This window comes from Melanotaenia boesemani, chromosome 6 (assembly GCF_017639745.1).
Source record: "Melanotaenia boesemani isolate fMelBoe1 chromosome 6, fMelBoe1.pri, whole genome shotgun sequence".
Lineage (NCBI taxonomy): Eukaryota > Metazoa > Chordata > Actinopteri > Atheriniformes > Melanotaeniidae > Melanotaenia > Melanotaenia boesemani.
In genome coordinates this window covers 14,589,658-14,610,362 of record NC_055687.1, presented here as the reverse complement: position 1 = coordinate 14,610,362, position 20,705 = coordinate 14,589,658, and the positions used below count along the sequence as shown (strand labels likewise).

The following is a 20,705-nucleotide window of genomic DNA, read 5'->3' as shown; positions in this document are numbered from 1 at the left end:
GACAATAGTTGTCTTTCAGGTCGACAAACAGTGGCAGTGTGTGTGTGCGTGTGAATGTGCTTAACTGTTCAGTGTTGACTGAGGCAGAGTGTACATTTGGCTAAATGTTTGCTCCTTTCACTATCGACTACCCATTAATTTGTCCATGCAGACACACAAAGAGGCATCATAGTGCCTCTTTATGTTAAATGAACAGTTTTATGGCCATGGGGGTGCACACAGCTCTGTACATGTCTGCGTGTTTTGTACTTCAAAGTGATTTTACATAAAGCAGAAATGAACATGACTGTGACTTTGTTATGAGTTATGCTGATGCGAACCTGGCCCATTAAAAGATATCTGCTCCATATTTTTATAGCGATGAAACAGAAATCATCTCTAACAGCTAGTCAGACCTGTCAGCATATTTTGCATCAACACATCGTGCCTAATGCAATTCCTTTGTTCAAGTTCATTTCCATATGTCCTATCATTACTGCTATTGGCAATAAAACTGGTAATACTGGCAACTCAAAGCCAATAGAGGAAGCTAACTACACCAAGCTCTACGCCTGTGACTTTCATTATCCTGTAAAATGTGGAAGGCAACACAGTTTTGCTTTTATAACATCACCTCTGCTTGTTCTTAATCAGCTGATCATAAACTATCTGTTCTAATTTGCCACAAGATGTATTTACAAACATCTTTATGAATCTAAAATATTCACTTCCCAATCATTAAGTCAAATAAAATCAAATTCATTTATCAAGTGCTTTTAACAAAATAGTGTCATTACAAAGTGCTTTATTGAGAAACAAAAGACATAATTACAGACAGAAAGAAGAACACATTGCAAACCACTGAACGACTGGAAAGTGTGTGTGTATTTGTATATCTGTGAAGTCCCTGTGTGAACAACCCCCCTGATGGGTGTATTTGTTTTTGTCGCAATGTGCGCGGAAGGAAAGGAAGTAATGGCAAATTGTGTCCCCTATCCCCCTTCCGCTTTTTACTCTCTCCCTCTCTTTCTCATCCAAATCAAATTTTTAATGGGCTTCATTGGTGCCACCGTGGAATAAGTGTTGCCAAAGCACTTAAGGGGCTTAAGTCAGCAGCGTGCTGAAAATATTAAGCACTCAAACAGCCTTACAAGGATCCCTGCTTGCTTAAGTATGCCGAGGAGGTCGTGCCAGCATTTAATACCAATGGTATTAAAGCGCTCCAACAAGAGAGAGAAACAGAAATATAGATACATGCAATGTGTATCACAGCTGGGAGTAGATGGAGAGATGAAGGCTGACTGGAAGAATGGAAACAGGTTGTGAAGGCATTAGATGGACAAAGGACTGTTAAAGGATACAGGAGAGAAGAAAAGAATTAAACTAATCAAAAGGAGCGTATGTGAAAGTAACAAGAAGTGGCGAGACAGTTGGAAAGAGTAAGGAAAGAAATAAAAGAAAAAGAAACTAGCAGTATAGCAGAGACGAGATATGAGGGAATTGGGCCAAGGTGTGGGAGGTAAGGGTTGATGGGATAGCTGTGAACTAGCAGCAGAGGGCTAATGCAGAGATTCTATCGGGAGGCTTATCCAAGATTAAATTTCTCTTTGTCCTTAAGGCGCTTCTTGGGTTAGGGGAAGTGTCGAATTTATTTCTTATGTGTCCCTTGAGGTTGTTGCGGGCAAGTGTGTTGGGAGAATGTGTGTGTATGTGTTTGTGATGTGGCAGTGGGTGGGGCGTTCATGTGTGTCTGTGTAGGCGAGAATCTTAGGGGGTTATTAGCTGGCAAAGTGTGAAGGAGGGCATGTGTTCCTGAAAGGTAATGATAAATCAAATAAACATCTCCCCAAGGCTGTTTCAGCATGAGTGAACATTTAAACATCAGCAGGGGTACATTCATGTAGCCATGTAAAAGCAGGCATATATAGATGTTCTGATGAATTCTTATTCCCAGGGCAGTAAATGTGGCTTTTAAATCTTTTTTTAAAGCCAGAAGAATTTCTGAGGATTTACTTGGAATTGATCCACCAATCCACCAGCCACCAAATTACCTGTTGCCAGAAGGACAGCTGATTACAAAGAAGCAAAAAAAGCAACATTAAGAGGGCTGAGAGACATTACTTGGTTGGTTTAGGTTTAGGTACCAGCACTTTAAAAAGTGTTTATTCACCTTGTTGTGCTAAAGACAGCCAGGCCCTGTCCACATCTCTGGGACTCTCATTAGTTCAGACAGAGTACACAAAATAAATCTAAAATTGCATTTTTATACCGAACAATAGGAATGTCACTAATTACAAATTTAAGGATTTTTTTAAAAGTCTACATTTATGTAATGATTTGCATCAGATTGGTCAACTCAGTCCTGGACCCTCTGCTCTCCACTCATTCTTTTTTGATTTCATGTTTGTCTAGTTGACTTTGTGTTATTAGCAGGCCTAGAGCCATGCACAGGCTAATCAAACTTATTCTGAACTCTCTAATTAGAAAAGTAACAGCTCAATCTATGGACGCCGTCAGTGACTGCATTTTCTGCATGCACAACTTGGGCTCACCGTCAGGCTCCTGGGAAAGGAATCGATACAGCCTGATCATTTCAAGTGACCCCACTCTTCTTACTTTACACAAATTAGGATTACAAAGTTTGATTTCCTTTTTCTTCACTGTTTGTTGACAGTGGAGCCTTGCAAACAAATAAAAGTCACTATCACTATCTACATTACAGGCTAATAATAATACAAAACAGATATTAGGAGAATGATCTTTAATTTACAACTTTGCCTCACCTTTGGGTTTTGTGTATCTTTAGTAAGCTGTAAATTTTAGAGCACTTACTGGCAAAAAGCAGACTTGGCACTGTCTTTTCTCTAGTTTTATAGGGTGGAAGAAAAGACATAAAGGCTCTTTGGGAGACAACGTAGATATTCCATTATTAGTCTCACCCCATTATGCATTTAGCATACATCTATTGTGCATTAAAAGGAAAGATTGTAGCTTATTCTTCTCCGGCAAAGCAAAGAACTGAGCAAGCATTTTAACACACAAAACTAAAGTGATGGACTGCAGGAGCTGAAAGTGTGGGACAATATTGATGGCAGTGCTGGCATACTTGTCAAAACCAACTGAAGCTAATTGCTTTAGAAAAAGTGTTCTACTTTTATGTAATACATTGCCTACAGTTATTTTAACCAGTATTTATTTCAAAAGCACCATCCTTTTAACAGTACATAGAAGAGTTCCCTATCACTGTAGTTGTAAGATATGACTTAATATACAATACCAGCCAAAAGTCTGGACACATTTTACATTAGATTCATTGGTAAAGTGAGTCCAAACTTTTAACTGGTACCGTATTTAGTGGATGTAGCTTAATTTTAATCAAATTGTATTTAACACTCATCTTAAGTAAGTTGGGTACTTTCGGATTATAAGGAAAAAGTTGTATCCTTATAAAAAAGATGAGTAAAACTATGTAAAAATGGTGATGAGGGATGTCAATACACAACACTCTATGCTTTCTCTTTAAAGACAACAAATGTATTTATTGTATAAATTTTTTGCATGTTACTTTGTCTGTAAAATGTCTCTAAAAGCATCTTCTAGTGAGTTACAAAATATATCAATCCAAAAGATTAAGCTTTAAAAAAATGTATCAGTGTATTTTAACTGCCATTATGCATATGTGAATACCATACTATTTATCTAGTACACTTTATAAATTTTATAAATAAATAAGTAATAAAGGTAACATAAATCTTTGACAAACCCTGTACTGAAAAAAAAAAAAAAAAACATATTGAATGTATGTATGCAATTGTTTATGAATCAGTTTCTGTATGAAACTAAAGATTGCATGCTACTTTGTGGTTGTGTTTAAAAGCAGGAAGTCCTTGGGTAAGGTCAGTGTAAGATTGAGGTCAGCAAAGTTCAAGCTCAAGATGGGATGTATTAAGTTTTTTTCACCCTAATATTTTCCCAAGGATATTCTGAACTTAAATGGTTTTATATACTAAAACCAAACAAACACAATAGCCTGCCTTGCAGCACACAAAATGTAATCTGTGGTGTCCATGTGGGCCTCGGATGCTGAATACCAAACCTCCTCCAACTCTGCTGTCAAAAAAAGTCAGACTTCATTGGCTTTTGCTTTAAAACATAACTGGCAAGTTAAGAAAACCTTTAGGTATTTTAAGGGGAAAGAACAAACATGACTGGAGCTTGGAGCATGCCAGGAAATATCCTGTGTCACAACACAATATTTCCTGAAAACCCAACACACACTTATTTAATGAAAGCAATAAAAAAAAAGTAAAACAAAACATACAAGTACAATGACTAAAGTACACTTGTGAGAAGTTAACAAGCATTTGCACAGGTTATTGTATGTAACAAAATGGCTTTGGAGGAGGTGACAGGTCTTGCTAGTGTGAAAAATATCTGTTACACTAGCATTAAAGAAAGATTCAGCAGGAATCCAGAAAGCTGCAGGATTTCTCATTTGCTCAGATAAAGAGAACTGCTGGATATAAGGTGTTAGACTTTACAGGCCATCAGGGCTGGAAGGTCTTTAACACAGACATGACACTTTCTGCTCTGGGTGCTTGCTGTTTTTATACCTGCACTGATATATAAAAAAAAAAAAAAAAAAGAGTTTAAGTAGAATAATGCATTACAGGCACATTTTATGCATCGCCATGCAAGTCATGCCTCCACTGGGATGCAACAGAATGCAAAACTCAGTCATCCCTTCTTCAGTAAGATAAATGCAAACAGTGTTACATGCCAAGTTGAGAAGTACTGTCGGAGCTTCCTAACGAGGGTGTCTGTGTGCGCTGTGAGTCACATGCTACACAGCTACCTGCTGGGAGTAACACTCATTATCCATTCGGCATCACACCTTCCAGTGACAGGCTACCACTCTCTGCTCAGTGTTTTCTCTTCTGCTGTGCACGTGTCAGTCTTTCTTTGTGCTCCTGGTGTATGTGCTAACATTTGTGTGGTACCTCACTGTAATTCTCCATTGTTCCCTGATGTGCACACATCTGACAAATAGCTGTCACTGTGCCTGAACATGTATGCACTGGCTCTTTTCTTACTCTGTTATAGGCATGTGACATTATTGATGTTCACATCAGTCTGTCAAGGCCAAAGCTTATGATGTTTCATTTTTTGTGAACTCTGCAGGGGGTGCTAAGTATACTGCGGTGTGTATGTGTAGCTGGAAGCAGGTTGCTGTTGTGGCATAAGGTGGGTGATTAGAATGGAGCAGCTACGGGCCACCTCGCTGGAGGGAGCTCTGCCAACTGCCTTGCCCCCATTCCGCCAGTTCACAAATGCCTAACAATGGGATAATTTTGCCCTTGCATGATATAATCATTCCTTTCACTCAATGCCTCAATGGAGCCCTTTATGGCTTTTTATCACATCTGTCTTTCCCTCCCTTCTTCTTTTTCTGTCTTTCACACTTGGTCGTTTTCTTTTCCGACCCTTCCCTGCTCTTAGTGGCATTCCCTGCAAGCTCTCCCTGCCTCTGTTGCATTTTCTCCAAACCTTTTTTTCTCACTTTCCTCTTCTATCACTCTGACCTTACAGAGGCTCTTTCCACTAGAGTCACCCCCGTTACTCTTTCTCCCTTTGTCTCCTTTCCTTCCTCTCTCTGGAGGAAAATCACACACTCATCAGTTTGCCAGCTCTGTTCCTGACGAGCAGACTTGCAAGGAGAATATTAACGAAGCCCCTCAGCCAATTAACACCTAAAGCACATAACAACCTTTTATGCCAACAGACGTACTCCTGTGCATGTGAGCCCACACTGACCCAAGCACAGGCTTGCTGCATGGACAAAAGACACACGTCTGTATGAAAACTCTTGAAGAGTGATACGCAAACTGGTTTTTACATACAATTCAATGTGAACTACAATTACCAAGCAGCCTCATAGTAACACAAACCCATGCAGGTCTCAAATCATACACAAACTATTGTACACATATGCAATTTATACATGTAGAGTGTGCTGATGAGTGTGGATAAAGAAGGAGGAAGACATTTATTGAAGCAATGGGATGTAATTTAGATAGGTGATGCAAAGAAAGTGATGATCAGCAGTGAGGCAGAGAGTGAGAAAAAGGAACAAAGGAAATATTCTAAAGACAGAAGGTTAACAAAGCTTGGCGGCACCTGACATTGCTTAATCTCATTTCATTTGTTTAGTAGTGCACAGATGCACACATATACAAACACTGGACACTGATACATATTCACTTGTCTTTCTGTGGACGACACAATGCATAAAACATAGTGTTAGAAGGGGCCTTATTGGTGAACTTTTACACACACATGCACACACACATTTCTGGACACAAGTAGGGCAGTATCCTCATATGCATAAAACATGGTGAGAGACAGCAAGAGCAGGGGGCGTGAGGGAGATAGGAAGAACAAGTGCGAATGGACAAAAAGCATATGGTAATGACTCAGATAACGAAAGCCGGCCACAAGGGGGGAGAGTCAGAGCCAGAGTGAGAGAGGGGTGAGGGTGAATGTGATAAAGTCATGGCAAGGAGGGAGAGGGGAAACTTTCCTCACGGCCTGCTGCTTTTGGATCAAACAGCGTGCAAATGAAAAATGGAGATGAAATAATTAGACAGGCTGACTAGAAGCGCTCATCTAAATATGTAAATGCACTTAATTTTGGTTTGATTTGCTCCACTGCTTCCCTATCACACTCCCACTTTCCTCTTTCCATTCTTTCCTTTTCATGCATTTCCATTCTGCTCTGTTCAGATTTTTCAAGCTCTTTTCTCCTTCTCTCTACCACAAACATCTTCTCTGTCTTTGTCTTTGTTGCATCTGTTGTGTCTCCGTATATTAAAGCTATGGAATTTTAATACACTAAAGGTTTGTGCACTCAATTATTCGCTGCTTTATGGACTTGCAGCAGTGTGAGTAAGAGAACGTGTTTAATTAGCTCATTCACGGTTGTCTGCCTCTGTGATGGAAAGTGCATATTGCACTTTTCAACAACACCCTTTAATGCTGTGCATAATATTTGTGGTAAAGAATGAGCTAGGTCTTAAAGCATTGTCACACCTTAAAGGTTATATGACCTTAGGAAACTAATGTGAGCTTCAAGTCAAACCAAAGCAACCTGAGCCAAAATCACAAATGAAACCTAATATGCAGCCTTTAAAACATCTCATATATCTCTTTCTGGAATGTACACGGTTAATTTGGACATTGCATCCCTCTAATTGGGGAGTATTTTTAACTGAAGAAGGGGCATTATTCAGTGGAGAAAAATCTAGAACTTTGCTCTCTCTGAAATACATACATAAACACGTCTGCAGCCACGTGCACAAAAACATGTTCATGCAATTGATGTCTGCCTGGCAAATATGAACTAATTGGAAAATGTGAGGTGCACAGAAGGAGAGAGGCTATTTACTCAGATAAGAAAATCAGTTGTCTCTACATCTTCACACATAGTAGCAAGTAGTAGTTGTTGCTGCAGATACACATGTATTTGACAGTAGGGCACTGTGCATATACTGTTATGTGCATTGCTGCAGGTAACTAAGACAGTGTAGTTAATCACATTTTATTTTAGTTAGAAGTCTGATTTTCCATAGTTATAAAAAAAATTTAAATTAAGTTGAAACATCTGCATTGCATTCAAGCTGCATTCTATCTTTCACTGATTTTTGCATTTTGTCTCAAATTCTGCTTTACCAGAGCATGCCTGCAGCCCCTTCAAATGACAAGTAAAAGCTAAAACCTTTTTCTTTTTAAAATATATTTTACTGTTAAGCTCAATATATGCATTTCATTTCAAAAGCCAGTGAGTGATGATCATATTGACCAGGCGATCATATTTGGCTATAATTTTGCTGCAGTGCTGGTAGTAATTCATAGTAGTACCAAGGTTGAGAATACAAGCACATGATGAATATATGCTCTTTAAATTGTTGTGTTCTGTTTATAGCACATTGAGGATGGCAGATGAGGTAAAGACGCATCTGTAATGATCACTGCTTCTGAGTGTAAGTACTACATAAATTTGGACACATCTGCAATATTGACAAAAGAGTGTATACTAATAAACAGGCAAGCAGGGAAGAGAATGAAGCAGCTCATTTTAACAGTGCCCTTTGGAAGTGTCTGGAAATTTACCTGCTCTATTCACAGATGGGCTCATAACTATCAAGACTTCGTACTACGGAGTTGGCTGAGTAAATTCCACACAGTGATAGGGCCAAATGATTTAAATGTATGTTTTAACACAGAGCTTCCTTATATAACCCCTTACGATGCAGACGTACCGGTCCCGGTACATGACTACTAATCAACAACATTGCAGCCATGTGTGCAAGTCCCTCCGTCATGAATGCCCACAATATACACATCAAATGAAAGCTCTTTATCATCGGAAAGACGAGACTTTAACCATTTTGACACGCAACAACCACAGCGAACCCTAAAGCCTTTTTTACAGAAAAGCAGAAAGTTTACATGTTGACTTTCCTTACCTTTGAGGGCTCTCTATAGGTCAAACATCGATATTTCCCATCAAGATTGGTCTCATTCTGTCCATATAGGTTAGGCGAGGACAAAAAAAATATTTTTTTTCTGTGTGTTCTAAAGTGTATAACTTTTTATCAGTAATACTTACAGTGATTCTGATTGCTGTGGGTGAAACTAGAGAGTGTTACCTTTACAAAGAGCCCAAGCCTGTACTTACAATCCAGAGGGTTCAATAACAGCAGTAATTCTAATTTGGAGAGGTCATATTACAGTCGTTTTTGCCAAAATGACCCCTCTTGATAAGGGGATAATATTCATTTCCACTGAAATTCCAGCTCCATCTAAACACATTAGCTTAGGAAGGTTTTACTTTGAAGCCACTTAGGAGACAAGGAATGTTTAAAAGTGATTACATCCTTCATCTCAAAATACTGTAAGGGATGAGCATCATGTTACCTCAATGTCTGTATTACAGCAGAAAATCTGACACCCATGTTGCGATGTAATCTAAGCACCAGGCACATTATGTTACATTGTATTAGATCACATATCTATTGTGTCTAAAAGCTGAATAGTCATGGTAACAGCTCACAAAACCTGTTATAATTAAATACATTGTGCACGATTTCTTAAAATGAGTGGTTTCAGCAACTTGTAAACAAGACTGCCAGCAAAACACTGTGAAATTAAAATCTACCTTCCTCTCATATCCTCCAAGAATTTTAATAACTGCTCTTTTCAGTGTATGTTGACTGAGCATGTCATCAAATTAGATTTTAGATGGCACAGATAACATTCACTCGTATGTATTTGCAGAGATTTCTGTTGAAAGATCTCAACTTAAATGTAATGATGGTGCCTCGAGGGATGAATGAAAAATGAAAATTTTTAGTAAGGCTGGATGTGGATGTGTCCATTTCAGATTATGAGTCACCACGGATGAAGACAGCTGTCCCTCCTAAACTCAATCTGTCAGAGTGCTGATCCAAGTGCTCCACCTCTTGCATTGTTCTGTTGTCTCTTCTTCAGCTGAGTTCTCTTTGGTCCAGTTTGTACCAAGCATCTTTCACAGGGACACTAACTCACTGCTCCACCAAGGTGACTCTGACAGCAGTGCCTCTGATCTCTTTGTTGCCTCTCTTGATTTCCTTGGGCCCACGTTGTCTTTTTCCTAAAATGTGAATACTATTTTTGGTCCATTTTTACATGAATGCTGGCAATTGAAATGATAATGACAGTGCTTTGAGGATTTATTTGCATGTCTGAGCTTCTCTATTTACATTGAGACTTTTGATCCATGAAGGTCTTAATAACCTGTTGCTTCATGGGGAATTATATTGCCTTGGAAAAAGGACTAAAGATTTCTTTCTAACAATACAAAAGCATAATGTTAGAAAATCTTTCTTATATTTCTGGCTGACTGAATGCTGAATGAAAGTCTCACTGGATTGTGGGGATTTTGTTATTTGTGTGTGTATTTTGTGGGTTTTAATAATTTTCCACTGCTTTATGTCTCTAGACAGCACCGTGAACTAATTTTAAGATATTGCATCCGCCCACTTAGAAGCTCTTTTAGTTGAGCGATTGCGTCAGATAAACAATAATCAATGCAGACAAATTACGATCTCACTAATTGTGACATGATGATCAAACCAGTGGTAGTTTGAGAGGGAGTGGTTGATAAACAGACCACAGAAATTATTGCAGATAGAGAAAAAAAAATGTTTTATTAGATCAGAACAAGCCACTCAAGTTGAGGAATATGGACTTTTTAATGAGCATTGATTTAATTTGATTTCACTTCTTTGTTGTTGTGCTTTTAGGGTTTGTTTTTGCCTATTTCCAGGTTTCAATTTCTTCTGAGAAGAAAATAAAGGTGATGCTCTTTTTGTGTTCAAAATTTGTTTCTTTTGCCCACCCCAGAAAGCTAAAGATATAAAATACAGCTTATTTTCTTTATCTCCTTCACTGACACTCCACACACTGCCCACATGCATCTGTCCTCTACTAAACAGGCAGATGGATTTGTTTAAAAGTGCCTATCACTGCCTCCACACAGCTGACCCTGACAGCACTGTTTTTATTCATCAGGTCCTCTTCTTCACCTCTTCTTCACATGCTCTCTCGCTCCTATCATGGGCCTGATTATTCATTTATAACTGGCCACCAGTGTTTTCACCTACATTAAATGCTTTAGTACTCCCTAGCACCAGGCTGAGAAAAAAAAAAACATATGGCAGAAAACATAACCACAAACAAAGACACATTAATGTCACTAGGTGGGAATTATTAACTAGATCATTTGTTTATTAAGCTATTTAAAAGTAGAGAATATACACACAAACACCAAGTGACAGAATATAAAATGTGTTTTCAATCAGCTAAATGTTTTTAAACTGTTGAACTAATACGGCTGAAAAAAAAGGAAAATTATGTCTTTCACTTTATGTTTTACAAAGGCTGTCATTCAGACCTCAGGGCCACACTGCCGGAGCCAAAAGGCGTCAAACAAAGTGTCATATAGCCTCTTGTGCCAGGTAAAAAAAAAAAGATCAATTCATCTACCTGTTCATTCCCTTGCTTGTTGTGCAGTGGGCTGCTGGATGCTGTTTGCCTTAACAAGCACATTCTTGTTCAAACAATTTTAATGAGCTGATCGCACCTCTCAAAACACTGCACACTGAATTCAGCTCACCATCACAGACTGGTATGCACATTCCACTATTTACTTCTGGAGGACTGATGGTGGAGGGAGTCTGTGCCAAGCCTCAGCAGAGGTATCCATCAAATGCGTAGCAATTAACAAGTCTAAATTTGATGTACCTCTGGTCTCTTCTGAAAGATCGCAGATTTCACATGTAATTCAGCTTGATCAAAAGCATGACTGGAGGCAACCTGGAGAATTTGAGACCATTTCAAGAAGAACCATGAAAAGAATTAGATTTCACTTTGTCATACTAACACCTGTAGAACCGCTGATATCAGCCAGTGTTTTATCAGTGTGGCCCCAGTGCACCTGTTGATAATTCTAATGAAGAGAATAACACCCCCAGCAGGGAACTAAATTAAACTGCAGGAGTTACAAACATGTCTAATAAGGCACTATGTGCATCCTGCAATGCATGGGTTCTAAGCTGCGTGTGAGATAGAGAAATAGATGAGAGCCTTCCAGTTTTATTACATGACCCCAGGAAACCCCTTATGACTTAGCATGGTGGTATTAAGTATTCTACATGTGCTCATATGCCAACAAACACAGATTTTATAAGCACACAAACTCACACTGTGTTTTATGACTGCTGCAACCCCAACAGCAGCTCCTTTTAATTTCCTTTTAGTCTTAAATGAGAACTTTAGCCCATGATTTGGTAATGATAGTCATTGCTGTTGCATTGCAGTGCCTGAAAGAAGCTATCACAAACACACACACACATGCACATCATTTAACTGATACATGTGCAATTGTGTAGTTCAATCAAGGATTTACTGTGGAAGGAGCCACAAGGGTATGTGATGTACTCATGCATGGAAACACACATGCACGCACACATAGAATAGAAAGAAGAAAATACCCTTCAGAACTACACACACACAGACACCCAGACATAGTTACACACTATCCTTTGCAGCTGGTCCTTTCTATACACCCAGCTGCTCATACTGACATCCATTGCCTAGCAACCACCTATCAGAGAATGTGTTCACCTCCGGACCCAAACAGCCTGCCCCTGAAAGGCAGCCAATCAGGTGAGCTGCTCCCCTGGGACAAACTAGTGTGATCAAGAGAAAGGGTCTGGGGTTAGTCAATAAGGCTTCAATCTGCCCAAACCTCCTTTTGTTTTTCTCTGTCAAGCTGTTTTTATGTTCTTTTGACACAGTTATTGGTGTCAAAGCACTCAAACCTCATTCTCGTCAGGTCTCTCACCCTCTCTGAGAGTAGGAGGCACTCCATGGCTCTATAACCTAAACCTGTTTGGCAAATACAGCAGTGGATTTATTTAAAGAATTGTGGAGTACCATATTTTTTTATATTTTCTTTTTTTATTAGTTTTGTAATATAGCTACAATAAAGAAAAAATAAAGCACCATTCAAAATGAAAACTTATGTGATTTACAGCTTGAAGACATTCATGCTCAGACACAAATTTGTTTTTTTTTTTGTGTGTTTTTTTTCCAAACAGCTCATATTGTACTTTCAAACTGAATCTAAAATAGATGCCTCAAATAAGAAGACATCATTGTGAAGATACTTTAGATAGTCCCGGTTATTGTAATGCAACATCTTTGGAGAGGGATTATGTCCCGCCAGAGTATTTCATTTCTTCTAGTTGCTGTCAGGAGATTGACAGTAAGCAGAGCACAATGCTACACAGTGATATGAAGGCACTCAACCTGGGGACTCTCTGGCTCAGAGAGATAATAAAATAGCAAAACTCTAACAGGACCAAATCAAACTTTCATTTTTACTGTGATGGATTTTCTGTCTTTGGTCATTTTCAGTCCATGCAATGTGTTTTTCATGCGGAACTAAAATGGCTTTTCTGATGGTGGAAGATGAGTTATTGTGCTTTCAGGTCTGTTAAAACGCCACAAGAGAGGACTCAAGGAGGGAGCATGCACATTTAAACAGCAATATTTTCATAGAAAACTAAAACAGTTCAAATCACATTGAAATTACAAGAAACAATCAGAATAGCATGCTCAGTCTCATATAAAAAGACACTGAACTTTCACTGGTTATGCTCTGATCTGCTATGATCTCTTACTGGGAAGAGTTTCAGATCCCCATGGAGTACAGGATTTCATTAGGATCTTTGAAGATATTGGATTATGATTGTTGCTTGACATTATTAAGGTAGTTCAAACCAATCTGCAAGTTCACATTATTGGCACCTTAAAAACCCTCAGTCTTAATACCAGATACATCTATGCTGACCACTGCTTCCAATCAAGCTTTTGATCCAACTGGACAGGTGGGCAAATCTGCTGAAAATCAGCCTAATAATCCTCTGGCATACCACCAGCCCTACTCTATCTGGGCCTAACTCCTTTTTCTGGATCACTTCCACTCCACACAGCATCTGCTCTCTTCCTGTGCTTCTGTGTCTTGCAAATACTTATTTTTGTTTTCCAGTTTTTCTCCTCCTAGGCCTGGTCAACAGATGACTGGCAGTTAGAGCATGTACAAAGATTAGATGGGCAGTAAAACAAATCCATAAACACAAATATGAGACTTTAGTCAACATTTTACAAAAGGACAAGAAAGAGGAACATTTGATGGATATTAAGATATGAGTCTCCCAATAAGACCATTACAGCGAAAGTTACATTGCATTCATTACCTGAAATTAAATTGGGGTTTGGATTATTGCAAATTCTTTTACATGAATTTAATAACTCTGGCGTAAGTTTAATTCACATTTACAATAACATTTTGTTTTTTGCTACAGACTTGATTTATGACCACAGCTGGCTTTTCTCTTCATCGTGTGGTGGCTGAGCATAACCTGATGAGTCGCCTGGCTTGTTACACAGAACCATCTGGAACAATAATATTGCAAAAGGTTGGAAAAGGGGAATCGTTTTCAAACTTTGGAGATCATTGGATGAACCATCTGTCCATCTCCAGATGAGATAGTTCATCTAGTCAGATCAACACAGAGCTAGCTGATATAAATAAAACTCCAGTCCCTAGTTCTGCAGTAACCTCTTTGGGAGCCCCCATTGTAGACGGTAGCATCCTATACCGCCTGTGGCTGCCAGTGTACTTGATGAAATTAGTCTGAAACAACTGTGCCTTGGCCACAAACACATCGCTTTGAGCCTGATGAGATAAATTCTTTTGTGATCATGGTCTCATGGATATTTCAAGAAAAGCGAAAGTGGGTGGACTGAACAAAGGAGAAAATTATATTTGCTGAACACAAAGTTAGTTGTGAGACAATATAAGCATAGTCAATTGACAATTAGAATTTACAGATGGCATTAAAAAGCATTCACATTGTATCAGTTGGCTCCATCAATACTTAGTATTATAGAAGAAATACATGTTAATAACGAGGTAGATGCAAAAATGTAAGGAACAATCAGTCTGACATTAGGTTGTGATTTGTGCCTTTCTGGAGACTTTTTGTCTTTCTATCTTTTGCTCTGCCTTTTCAGTCTCTCTGTCCCTGTGCCTCAGCTGCAATCCTTCCATCATTTCTAACGCTCCCTGATGTGCTGTGCTTTTTCGCCTCATCGCTCCAACAGCACCCCTTTCTCTCTAGCCCCCACTTTCTCACTCACTTCCCTCTTGCTGACTTGTCTCCAACCCCCCCCCTTCCTTGCTCCTGTTCCCTCTGCATCCAATGTGCTATCTCACCCTGACTCCAACCTTTTTCTCCCTCATTCCCTCCTCCTGTGGCTCTTCATGTCACCATGCATCATATTAATTCTTATCAGTTTGTCACATTCTGTGTCTTGCTGGGTATTCATAATCCGTACACTATCTGTATCACTTTCTTTCTTTGTGTCCTGTGATTCATCTCCTTTATGTGATGCATTTATCTGGCTCTCATAGCAGGCCACAACTGTCTCTCCATCTCATATGTGCTGATGGATCAGTGGGTATTTAGTCTTAATGTATCTGTATAAACTTGTATATCATATAGTTATACTTCACTTCTTGCAGGGATACTTATAAAAAAAGAAAAGTGATATCAAGAATTCAACAAAACTGGACTATAAAACAGAGGGTGCACAGTTAGAACTGTTATCTAACAGTGAGAAAGTTCCTGGTTGTGATCTTTGGTCTTTTTGTATGGAGTTTGCTTGTTCTCCAAGCTTCCTCCCACAGACCAAAAGCATGCATGTTAGACTTATTGGTGATTCTAAACTGACTACATGGGTGGGCGTGAGCAGACACTGTTTATCTCTGTGTCGGATTGGTGCCCGGTCTCAAATAGGCTCCAACCCCCCAAGGTGGGTATGGAAAATTACTAAATGGACTATGAAATTATAATTTGCAACATTAAAAACTTTTCCTTTCCCATTTTGTTCTCTAGTTGTTAATTACTTCAGTGAAGCCAAATGTTGCATAATCAGCAGATTTTGCTTTTCTTTTTTTTTTATTAATTTCAATTCACTGTCCATTTATAAAGAAGCACAGTCTGAGTAGGGACCTCAGCTTTCTAGAAGCTGTGGAGAACAGATTGCCCTGGGAGCAAGAAAAACAGCAACTTTCTGGTGCGTGAGAGCGTAAAATTCAAGAGAAAAATCTATTTCAAATTATAAGGTGTGTTTCTTGGAGTAAAACTCCAGGGTTTTTCTTTGTTTTTGATGGGGTGAAAGTTGTTAAGAAGTGAAATCTTGTATGTATGTGTGTGTGGACTTGTGTGTATTTCCATAACTTGATTGGTGCGGTCAGTGTGTCCGACTATTATTGCAGCGAACGCTGGAACAGAGTTCAAAGAAAGGACAGCAGAGAGGAGGCGCTAGGTAATGTGCCTGAACACATGCATTTACACACACACACACACACACACACACACACACACACACACACACACACACACACACACACACACACACACACACATACACACAAATGCCCCAACTCATAGAGGAACCACAACTCAAAGTAATGGTTCTTGGACAATACTGGACAGCATGAACACACACACACACACAAACAGAAAAATTATAGCCACACAGATGGTATGTTACATAGCTTTTGGTGCTGAGCTACAGTAAAATGAAGCATAAGATCATACAGTCATGCACATACACTATCGTTCAAAAGTTTGGGGTCACTTCCCTATTGAATCCCATGGCAAAGTGACCCCAAACTTTTGAACGGTAGTGTACAGGGAGCAGTTAAATGCAAATTATATAATTAAAAAAAAGAAAAAAAAGTGAAGTGTGGAGTTTTTGGAAGTAACACACATACACCTACACAAATGCACAACATTATGCAAAGAGTTGCAGTTTGGTAATGTCACAGCCCTCAGGACTAAATCATCCCTAAAGGATCAACCCCTGCCTGCTTAAAGTCAGCATCTTACAATTTTTGTGTGTGCGTGCATGTACTCCTTTAAGGCCGTCCACAAAAGCCGCCTGCGGCGACACGACAAGCATCGCTATGACACCAAATACACCCTGGAGGAATGAAGACTCCCCACTGGTGATAGAAGAATGAAAATGGAATAGTGGGAAGAATTATGAGGGAAAAAAATGTTAACGGGGAGACCAATAACACAGACTTACAGAAAGAATGCTAGGCTGAGAGGGAGAGAGTGAAAGAAGAGGTAATTTGTGATGACAGAATGAGAAACGGAAAACAAAAAGGTAGACGAGGAGCGAGAGAGAGAGAGAAGGAAGGAGCAGTGGAGATATGGAACATGATAGATAAACCATAGAAACAACAAAAGATGAAAGGCGTCACACAGAGAGATAGAGGGAATCTTCATCAGAGGGGGAAGAGGTAGAAAGAGTGTTTATCCAAGCCCTAGAGGGGAGGACGAAAAACACCACTGTACAAAAAAGAAAGCAAAAATGGAAATAAGGGATGAACATGAGGAATGAGAAAAGCTAAAGAGGAGCTTGCTATTGAAAGCTATTTGGTCCCGAGCCCCCATTAATTCAGCCCACATTTAGCTCTCTCTCTGTCTCTCTCTCTCTCTCTATCTGCCTCTCTCTCTCTCTCTCTGTGAAGTGCTTCTGTAACAATGCATTCATCAAGCAGCCTTCACTATTTGGATTTAACCCCAGTAAGAGAAATGGGGATGGAAAAAGCGGTTTGGAAGGGGTAAAACAAAGCATATGAACAGCAATGGGGAAGGAGAGGTGAGACAGACCTACTGTGTGGTGTCAGTTCATTGTGCTGAGAGCCATACATCATGAATAGATGCTCATGGGAAGGGCGGGATGTCAACTTTCATTGTCACAAAGATGAGTTATTGTTTATTCACAAGGAGAGACAAAGGGAGCCAGAGAGGATAGGAGTGTTTATATGTATGTGAGTTGGCATTTTTAGTATATTCATGTGTGTATATGTATGTGGGAGCATATATAATTACTTGTGATTTATTAGCACCAAAATCCTTTTTAAATGTCACTCCAGGATGCATCTTTGTTCACATCGCGAGTTGGCGATTTAAATACATTTTTAGAGGGCCACACATTTTTGACATACCCAGTTCATTCCATAATTGACTGTCTACTCCTCCTCTCTCCTCCCCATCCCTTCCATTATTTCCTACCCCCCCTTCCTCACTTGTCTCCCTCTGCTGGGATTATTTGCCATTTACAGTACTCTGCGGCATAATCTGTCACTTCTGTCGCCGGCTCATCTTTCTCACCCTCTCTCTCATCGAACTTGTCAAACACTGAGGTCATTGTGAACTATAAAATAACAGCAGACAAAAGGATTCTTAACTTTTCCTCCCTCCATTGTTTTGCTCTTCTACTTTTACCGCCTGCATACTCAATCACTAAATTTGAAACTTGGCACTTAGCAATGGAGCCTGAAATCACTTCTTTTTTCCCTTTTCTCCTGCTGAATCCCACAGGCTAAGATAATAAAACTCAGCTAATACAGTGACCAATAAACAATACAGTAAACACTGTAGAGGTGCTGGCCTATATTTACACCCAGAGCCTCTATAAAGTCCCACATTTTATCCACCCCTGTGGTCCCATCATTTTACACATTCATGAGAAAGTCTGTATTTCTTCCCACCTTTTGTTTAGACTTTTCACAGAAAAAATAAACAGATTTATTAAAAGGAACATAGGTTACATTGAATTTGATCCATATTTTACGCCTTTGCTCATTCACAAAAGTTGTTTTGCATCTGACCATTGTTGTTTACTATAAATGAGGTCCTTTTGCAAAAAGGTGGCTCACAAAATGCTCCAGTAATAAAATATGACAAGACAAATGGGGATAAAATGCAAATGAGCTGCTGATTATGCACCAGAGTCCCTCTAAGTTGTGGAGGGATTATGAGATGATAGTGCCCTGGGCATGTTTGCGTGAAAAGTCCTTCTTTCCTGACTGGTGGTCAAAGTGCTGCGGAGGTGTAAACTTTTTAATTTCTTTCTGCTATGTCAAAGCACCCTGGCTGTTCTGACATTACTGCAAAGCAAAAGACATAACCAATCCAGAGAAAAACCAAAAAGAACAAATACACACTAGCTCTTTGAAGGCTCACAATGGCTTCTTTCTGCTGAAAACTTCAAAGAGCATGTTTGTACTATTTTCCATAATGTCTGAACACTTTGTCATTTAATTTTGTAATATAAAATCTTCATGTCATTTCATACAAAGGCTCTCTTATTTGCTTGTTCTTGGCCTATAACCAGCAGCTAACCCGATAAATCCACTTATTGTCTAGGGAGGATAAAAAGAACAGTTAAAAAAAAAAAAAAATGAGCCAAATATGGTGTTTTTATCAGTTGGCCTTGCTAGTATTTTACATTATAAATTTTTAATTAGATCTCACCCCATCCCTTAAAAATCTCAATTACATAATTGAGTATGTATAAATTATGAGTCATTTTAAGTCAAAACTAAATATAATTATTCTGTTAGATATGTCAAACAGAAGAAAGGAGACGAAGGAGAGAAAGGGGAGAAAAGAATACAATAAAACAATTGTTAGAAGAGCTTGAAGCAGAAATACTCATGGAACAATAAAATAATTCAATTCTAATGCTTTACATCAAGCATATTATATATCATCTTCATATATCATATATATATATATATATATATATATATATATATATATATATATATATATATACACACACACCATCAGAAATCATCTTTGAGAAGCTATTGTTGCTCCCTATTACTCGGTTAAGGGCTCTAAGGTCATGTCTAAACAATTTAGAGGTCAATCTTTTACATTGAGTTAGATTGTCCACAAATGTATAACTATCAAATTAGCAACAATTTTTTGTCAGGAGTGGAGCAAGTTCATCACAAGGTCAGACCATATGATGCTTAAAGAAATTGCAAAAGAACCCAACAGTTATATCTCAGAATCGACATGCCTTATTTAGCAGGTGAAATGTTTATGGCAGTACAACTAGAGTAAGGCACAACAAGAATGATTTGTTTATAAGGGCTGCTAGGAGAAAGTCTCTTCTTTCCACAAGCATATGGCAGCCACGGGTTTGGATTTGAGGTTTTGATGCAACAGACTGCAGCCATGTGTGCATCAAAGCCTCACCAGATCCGTTCTCTCAACTGGAAGAATATAACTCCACTAATGTGTTCAAGTCACCCATGACTCCCAGATCCACCTGCTGAATGAGGTCTTTAATGATTAAATTTAATACAATGGTGTATTTTTATTGTGATGATTTTATGAAGAAATTAAGGTTATGTGCCCTGGTGGTCTGGTTATTAACACACGCACCCCTCACTCCACTGGCACACCCCAACTTCAGAGGACGCAACAGCAAGTGGCAATTTCCTTTACAAATATTAGAAGGTGTGTAGGCTATGTAATGAAAATTTATCCTGTGGTGTACATTTTCCACCCATTTAGCCACTACACCATGAGGATGTGCATTCAAACTTGCTCATGGGACCAGGCTGCTGTCCAAGTTCAGAAGTAATTAATTGCCAGTTTGTACATAAAACTGTGTTTATATGATTTAAATCTCACTCTGTGGTAATTTATAACCAAGGTGTCACTTTAAAAATGAGGACAAATACAATTCAGTGCACATTTTTTAACACATTTACTCACATCTTCATTTTATTATTTTAACTTATTCTTTTGGCATTCAGCTTATGTTTTACTCATCTGTCTCACCACTGTCTGTAGCTGTTTGCACACGGCCCTAAGTCTTGACCTTTCGTGGGCATTTTTTGTCGGTTTACCAATGCAAAGTAGGGCCAGAAGGCACGTCCTTTCAACTTATGAGAGACAGACATTCACCAATCTCAGAGGAAAGATATGAACCTACTTTTGATAACAGAAGGCTTTTGTAAAAAACACAAAAACAAATTTAAGAAGATTTTGAAGAAAATATTGGTTAATAAGGGCCAATGTCCTTTGTACAGACAAACCCAAAGTGGAGATGTCTGGCCAAACACACCACATTTTGTAAAAACCAGCAAATAAGCAAAATCATCTCTTTTCAAGCATGGTGGTGAATGAGATCTGAGGACTTGGACTTGTTTTGCAGCCACAGGACCTGGAAAC

At 38.9% G+C, this 20,705-nt stretch overlaps 1 protein-coding gene across 1 annotated transcript in view; it reads right to left on the bottom strand.

Annotated features, from left to right (window-relative positions):
- cadm4 (cell adhesion molecule 4) overlaps positions 1-20,705 on the bottom strand; it is a 159,546-nt gene that overhangs the window by 42,063 nt on the left and 96,778 nt on the right. The window lies entirely within an intron of this gene.